This window comes from Ursus arctos, unplaced genomic scaffold (assembly GCF_023065955.2).
Source record: "Ursus arctos isolate Adak ecotype North America unplaced genomic scaffold, UrsArc2.0 scaffold_33, whole genome shotgun sequence".
NCBI lineage: Eukaryota > Metazoa > Chordata > Mammalia > Carnivora > Ursidae > Ursus > Ursus arctos.
The window spans coordinates 7,768,302-7,775,277 of NW_026623019.1; the positions used below are offsets into that span (position 1 = coordinate 7,768,302).

General features: G+C 45.3%; 1 pseudogene; it reads right to left on the reverse strand.

Moving 5' to 3' along the window:
• Positions 1-4,991: 4,991 nt before the first annotated feature.
• Positions 4,992-6,517, reverse strand: LOC113270236 (nmrA-like family domain-containing protein 1; annotated as a pseudogene).
• Positions 6,518-6,976: the final 459 nt, after the last annotated feature.

Genomic DNA, 6,976 nt, shown 5'->3' on the forward strand with positions numbered 1-6,976 from the left:
CATTGAGAAAGTGGCCATCTGTGTGCCAAGAAGAGAGATTGCGGGAGAAACCACACCTGTCAGCACCTTGATCTTGGACTTCGAGCTGCCAGGACTACGGAAAACAAGTTTTTGTTGTTTACATCAGTCTGTGCTGTTTTATCAGGACAACTGTGCCAGACTAATATAACGTCAAGGTAAGGACAAAGATAAAGTGAACACACCAACGTGGGGGGAACTGGATGAGACAGGACAGGAATCCCGTCATTGGAGGGTAATCAGATGCAGCCAGGAAGACAGACCTGCCCTAAGGCAGAGGGTAAATTCCTCAGACCATTTCCTCCAACTCTTCAGCTTATAGAGCTGGCTCTTCGGAGAGAGACCCAGAGACCATGACCAGTAAAACTGACCAAGTCTAATGTAGGCTTTGCCCATCTCACGTACAACAAAATGGATCCTGTCTTTGCTCTGTGAGCAGGAGAAGGGGACTTACAAGAAGGAAGTGCTTAGGGAAGCAGAGATGGCAGAGGAAAAACCAGGTCTCCTTCGGCATTAGGATAAACCTGCACAGATCAGAAAGGGGATGCACTGGGGCTACGGGTTCCGCACGTGGCATCTGAGGTAGGCAGAGCAAGGCACCCCCTCCAAAGAGGTCCACGCCCCAATCTCCCACGCTTGTGACTCAGGTACCTCGCGTGGCAGAGACTTTACACATGTGATTAAAGGGATGGACCTCGAAATGGTGAGATTCTCCTCGATTATTGGGGCAGGCCCAATGGAACCATGAAGATCCTTAGAAGAGAAAGGCCGTAGGGGCACAGAAGAAGATGTGTCTATGCTACCAAAGGTTGGAGCCATGCACTTTGAACATGGAGGCAGGGGGTCGTAAGCTGGGGAATGAAGGCAGCTTCTCGCAGCTGGGAAGGACAAGCAAAGAGCTTTTTCTCCAGAGTCTCTAAAAGGAGCCAGCTCTGCCTATACCTTACTTTAGCTGGGTGAGATGGATTTTGGAAACCTGACTTCCAGAACTTTAGGGAAGTGCCATGTGGTCCTAGGAGTCTATAAATTCTAACACTGGTCCCAACTCTGAAGGCTGCTCCTGGCCCAAGGGTCCCAGTGTCGAGCAACAGCTACACTTTCCGCTACACCTGTCCTGCCAGCCTGGACAACTTCAAAGCATACAGCGAGAAGATTTGGCTTGGGCCTGAACTGAAATCACTCTTCAGGAAAATCCCAACACCTTGCTATGGGCTTTGGATGCTATGGGCTCCAACCTCACGAGTGCGTCAAGGACTATTAGTCCCATTTCCCAGATGAAAAAGGGACACACTGGAGAGACAGAAGAGAGACCACTATGTCCAAGGTCATAGAAACCAAGGCCCATCTACTTCCCAAGCCGCACAAAGACAAATGCGTGCGGGGTCAGGATTCTCTTTGGTGGGTCTTCTGATGTGGACCCATTGTCTGCTGGACGAAGCACAGGACTCCCACGACAGACACAGTCATTTTGCAGGATTTGCTCTGGATTGTTCAGATGTGCACAGCAGTTTGGTTTAATGAGCTTTGGAGTCAGAGACGCCTCATTGATACCAGCTGTAGCTCTGAGATCTTGAGCAGTACAGCACAGTGGCTACTGAAATAAAATCACATGAAACCGTCAACTCCGCACTCCCGTCCCTGGGAATATAGTCCTCGGAAGTTAAAGGGCCCATCACTTGAAACACTTACAAGGATGATTCCTGTCTATTGTTTATAGTGAAGTGGAAAAGTGAGAAAAGTGGATGCCTATCATAGGGGACTGGCTGAATAAATGGAAAATATCCAAACCATGGAATATTATGCAGCAGTTAAAGCCAGAAGCTAGATCTACAAGAGACTAAGTTGGGAGGAATTCTAGGAGGTTTCGTATAGTGAGAAAGACAAACTACATTTAAGTGTATATGACAAAAATCCCATTTTTTTTAGTCAGTGACAAAACCCCCATGCTTGAGATTATATAAAGAAATTAAAGTATTAAGTGATACCAGACAAAATTCGATATCCATTCTTAATTTTTAGAAATTGCAATCGCAATAAAATAGTGTTAGATAAATAACCCTGTAACAGGATAAAATCCTCCTATCATAATCCCAAACCTAGCATTCTGCTTAATGGGAAGCACTAGAAACATTACCATTTAAAGTCAGAAATAGAATTTGATGTTGTGCTGGAAGTAATGGCCAACAAAACTAGGTAACCGAAAGTTATTATCCTAATTCTAAAAATTGGAAAGGAACATGAAAAATTATTTGCAGGTGGTAGGACTGTATACTGGGCAAATGAAAAACAACTGAAAAGCTACCATAACCAATAAGAGATTCATAAACCCTTCGGGGATATAAAATAGATACACTAGCTTTCACATACACACACACACACACACACACACACACTCTCTCTCTCTATATATATATATATATAATTTATTTTTATGTATAGATGCATATATACATATGTGTATTTATACATTTATACAAATATACATATATATTTATATGTATATATATGCATATATACACACAACCACATGGATAAGGCTACATGAACATAGCAACCAAATCAGGAATTAAAATAATACTACGTAGGGGTCACAGAACAGAAACGTCACAATACTCCTCAAGACTAGAAAAAGACTTTAAAAATGAGGTGAATTTTCCATATCCTCATTTGCAAGTTTAATATACCCCCAAACCTACAAGTTTAGTTTAAAAAACGATCAACAACTAGATAATGGGATTCCAAACCTCACATGGCAACAGGAGATGGAATAACGAGGAAAACTCTGAAAAAGAAGAATTTGGGAGGAAAGGGGGGCATGGTGGGGGGAGTTAGTCACACTGGACATTAAAACAATGAATCACGGAACACTACGTCAAAAACTAATGATGTACTGTACGGTCACTAACACAATAAATATAAATAAAAACACTTAAACTTTCAGTTAAACAGTATGGTAATATAGGTATAGACAGACGGATAGAATGGAATAGAAAGTCCAAAAAAAGACCTAGACAGGCCTTTCTGTAGAAACCGGAATAGATGACAAAGAAGGCATCTCAGTCATGAAATGATTCCATGAAAGGATACGAGGATTGGATAACTACCTAGAAATATGTGAAGCCTGGATGCACCCTTCGACCTCCACCATGGGATTGTTTCCAAATGGATAGAAGATTTCAATGCAAATGATGAGGTCACCATCTAGACAGACACAGGAGAGAACTAGAACACCGGAGCAGTAACGATCTAATGAGAACTCAAGTTCAGAAATGATAAGACACTGGTAAACTGGACTCTTAAAATAGCAATTTCTCCATGAGAAAAACATCATACCTAAGGTCAAAAGACAAAGAAATCAGGAAAAAGTACTTGCAACTCTTATCACAAAAAGCCAACTCCCTCGTATATAAAAGGACGCCTAATAGAAAAAAATGGACCAAGGGTAGGCATAGATAATTCACTAGAAAGGAAATACAAGGATCTTCCAAACACGAAAAGATGCTCAACTTCATCTTGGGATAAGAAAGTCAAATTACCCAGGCCTGGCAATTTTCGTCTATCAGTGTGGCAAAAAATCTGAAACTTTGATAAAAACTGATGGCAAGGTCTTAGGGAAACAGACACCTTGCATTCTGCTGGGGAGAGAACAATCTGGCACAGCCCCTGGAAGGCAGGTGGGCCGAATCAACCGGAACAACCACCTTTCCTTACCTCTGATTCAGCAATCCCCCCCCCCACAGACACGCGAGCGCTCGGAGATAAGCAATGGGACACGGGAGGGTCTGTTTATTTCCACCTTGCGTGCAAGAGCAAAACATTGAAAAATCGTCTAATCGAGACCTGGTTAATTATGGAATTCATTTTTAGAAATAAAATGGAAACAATGCAGCTCTTTAAAAAGAATTAGAGTCTCATACTATAATTTGTAAAGATGTACAAAATAGAGTTAAGTGTGTGTGGCGGGGGAAGCAAGGCATAAGATAGCATGCCTATGTGGCCTTGAGTGTAAAGAGAAATAGATCCATACACGTATAAAAACCCTCCAGAAGAAGTCATAGATTAGTAACAGTGCTGCTGCCTAATAGTTTTTGCTTTTTTAGGGGAATAGATTACCTATTCAAAAATTAGATATTTCAGGGGCGCTTGGGTGGCGCAGTCGTTAAGCGTCTGCCTTCGGCTCAGGGCGTGATCCCAGCATTCTGGGTTCGAGCCCCACATCAGGCTCCTCCGCTGGGAGCCTGCTTCTTCCTCTCCCACTCCCCCTGCTTGTGTTCCCTCTCTCGCTGGCTGTCTCTATCTCTGTCAAATAAATAAATAAAATCTTTAAAAAAAAAAAAAAAAAGAAAGAAAATCTTTGGAGCACCTGGGTGGCACAGCGGTTAAGCGTCTGCCTTCAGCTCAGGACGTGATCTCGGTGTTATGGGATCGAGCCCCACATCAGGCTCCTCCGCTATGAGCCTGCTTCTTCCTCTCCCACTCCCCCTGCTTGTGTTCCCTCTCTCGCTGGCTGTCTCTCTCTCTCTCTGTCAAATAAATAAATAAAATCTTAAAAATAGATATTTCAAATTTTTTTCCATGGTTTTTTTGTCATCAGCATACATTATTTACAAAAAAAAAAAAAGTTTTTTATTTTGAGGGCAAAAAAACAAGCTTTGAAATTAGAGTGTCTTTAAATTCTGATTCCACCTCTCCGTAGCTGTGTGACTTTGGGCAAGATACTTAACCCTTGACACCTGACTTCTAAAACGCATATACAATGTGCTGGGGTAATGATCTTAAAAGGCCCAGAGTAAACCCTCAATAAATAAATAATTATTCCCTCCCGGGGTTGCTCTGGAGACAAGGGCAGGAAATAAACAGCTAAAGCTACCAGAGCTGGTTCTCGATGAATATTCATGTCTTGCCCTGGGCTTCCAGCTCCCGCATGGCCCACCTCATCACCGGCCTCACTGCCGCCAAGTGTTTCCCACGTCTCAGCGAAGTTCCAGAATCATCTTTCGGGACGATGTGCCATCATAAAGACAAGAAAAGCGAAAAGCTGGAAATAGGGATCAGTTATGTGCTTTAGAGGTCACTGGCCCTTCTCACAGGGAACCTAATAATGGTCAAGGCCTGGGTCGGGTCCTGAGCTCCTTGGCGAGAAAAGGAATTATAAACGCAGCTGAGGAAACTCAGCGATCTAATCCTGACGTACTCGGAACAGTTCTGCTTAGGAACTCTGCATTGCTGACCTGCTAAAACGTAGAAGATAGGCAAAAATCAACCTATGCTCGTCACCCTCCCTTCGCTCCCCTCAACCCCGCCTCAGTGTTAGCATCTGAGCTGAACAACCTTCGATTCCATCTAAGGACAAATCATAGGTCAGTAGGAGACTGGTCACTCACTCACTATTTATTAAGTACCTGGTAAGTCCAGAGCATGCTGTTTGTCTCCGCACACGGCACAAAGTGAACAAAAGTAACGGCTTTGCTGGGAAAACTGACCTGAGTAATACCAAGTAAAACCAATCCTTTACAGCAGGAAAATTAAGTGTCCTTTATTCCGGTCGCATTTAAGATTTTTCTAGGACCAGAGATTTTATCAATTATTAATATGAGAGAGGAGGAAAGGTCAGCCCATTTTGGGGAGGGAGCTTCCAGATTTTTGAAACACCAGTTATAGGTCAATAATGCATGTTGATTTTTCATCACTTTTGCGGGAGAACAATGGCCTTTAAAAAAATTTTTTTTTAATAACCCAAGAACAGATCACTGTGAGTACACATCCCTTCCACCTAGACAGGGCTCTGAGGTGGCTGGGTCCAGCACAGTCGCCTCTGTGCTACTTCAGCCACAGGTCCAGCGTCCCGGCCTGGGGATGGAGCCTCAGGGTCAGTTCGATGTCACCTTCAGCTTTCAGGGCAGGGAAAGGGGTGATGTTGGCCAGGCCCTAGACTCCAGGGAAGCCGTATTTCTGGTCCTCCAGGCTGGTCTTGGCATTGCTCATGGCCTTCCCGCTGTTCTTGGAGAGCAGGGAGGCACCCTCTTGCATGGGTGCCTGCAAGTACTGAGCCCATGTATTTTTCTGGCATCTTCAGCAGCCCAAGCACCATAGGACCCAGGTGGGTCACAGATAGGCCACCCACGGGCACATCCCTCATAGGCAAGCTCAGCAAGGGGCTCATTCCATCAGGGGCTTTCTGGGGCAGAAGGAGAAGGGGTTCTTGAAATAGGACAGCCACATGCAGATCATGGGAACTCCAAGGTCCCAGAAATATTCCTCTATCTCCCCTTCGCCATCAAAGTGGCCCACTGCCCGTCTCCCAGCAAGCTGGCCTGGTCATCCTGGTCTCCCCGCACGACGTCTACGGCCTGCAGCCTCAGCTCCTTTGCTGTCCTAGGCCTGGAGTCCCACATCACCATGGCAACCCTGAACATCCCATCTTCCAGGAACACCCGGGCCACTGAGCCTCCCTGAGCACCTGTGGCTCCAAACACCACACCAGTTTCTTGTCCACCATGCGAATTAAAGGGAGAAGGACAGTCCCCAAGGCCTGAAGGCTGTGGGACACATGGAGTCAGCGATGGGGACCTGGGATGACTGAGCACGCACCACATGGACCTGATGGGCAGCTGGCAGGGGGACATCAGGGCTCTATGACCTTCAGTCTGCTCCACTCCACCCCACCCCCTCGGGTGTGACATCCCATCCCCCACCTGGCCCTGGAACTCGGCCCCCACCCCCCTCACCAGTCCCCCTGCTGGTGGTACCTCCCAACCCCAGGCAGGAAACCCGATTTTTAATCATTCTCATCTGTTCAAAAGGGAGCCCTCCTGAGAGTGTTTACCATGCGATACCTCAGAGGCAGAGTTTAATTTACATTTGAAACTATAAATCTCTTCTGAATAACACTCTATAATTCAAGTCGCGTTTGGTGCCTGCAGGGAGAGAGCAGTCCAGAGGGAGGAACGGTGACAGG